Genomic DNA, 890 nt, shown 5'->3' on the forward strand with positions numbered 1-890 from the left:
GATGATTGGTACGAGGATTGGAGAACGATCGACTGGCGTTTTTTTACGGAAACGCCTGAAGAGAGTATTAAAACTCGCAGATACAGGAAAGATTTGGCTTACATGGCTGAATTCGGAATGCACAAAAGAACTGGCGTTGAGGAGTCGTTTCTTTATTCCATAATAATAAATCTTATGAATCTGACAAAACAATGATATACTTTAAACAAATGTACTTCAAACAATATTTTATAACGTATTTGATAGCGAAAACAGTTTGTTAAGATCCGCGTTAGTTTCGTTTAAAACCAAACATAAAATAACATATGTGAAATACGTTATGAAATTAAAAAAAAAAAAATTTATCACATAATTACAATTATATGTTATTATTGCTTTTGATATAATTTTTTTTTAGATAAATTGGAACGTTGTACATAATTGATTACACTTCAAAAAAGAATAGCTAAGAGAAATTAAAATATTTGTAGAAATTACTTTTATAACTTTTCTTTTTATTTAATAAATTTAACTGTGTGTGCAAGCCATATATAAGTACAGCCTTGGCCAAAATTATAAGGCACCTTATTAAAATTAAGTTTTTTCAAAGTGACATTTATTTTTGGAAGAAATAACACATTATTTTATTCCAACAACTTTCTTTTATATAATTTATTAATATTTAGTTGATTCTCCTTTAGCCTTTATTACGGCAGCCACTCTTTTTGGCATACTGGCTACCAATCGTCGACACTCTTCCGGGGTTATTGCGTTCCATTCTTCTTTTAAGGCAACCTTGAGACTGGCTATTGAGGTGATATTATTATTACGTATCTTTTTCTTTAACTCGAACCACAAATTTTCTATTGGGTTCAAATCTGGTGACTGCGCAGGCCACTTCAACAGTTTAA

Source organism: Wasmannia auropunctata, unplaced genomic scaffold, assembly GCF_000956235.1.
Source record: "Wasmannia auropunctata unplaced genomic scaffold, wasmannia.A_1.0 LD336060.1, whole genome shotgun sequence".
Taxonomy (NCBI): domain Eukaryota; kingdom Metazoa; phylum Arthropoda; class Insecta; order Hymenoptera; family Formicidae; genus Wasmannia; species Wasmannia auropunctata.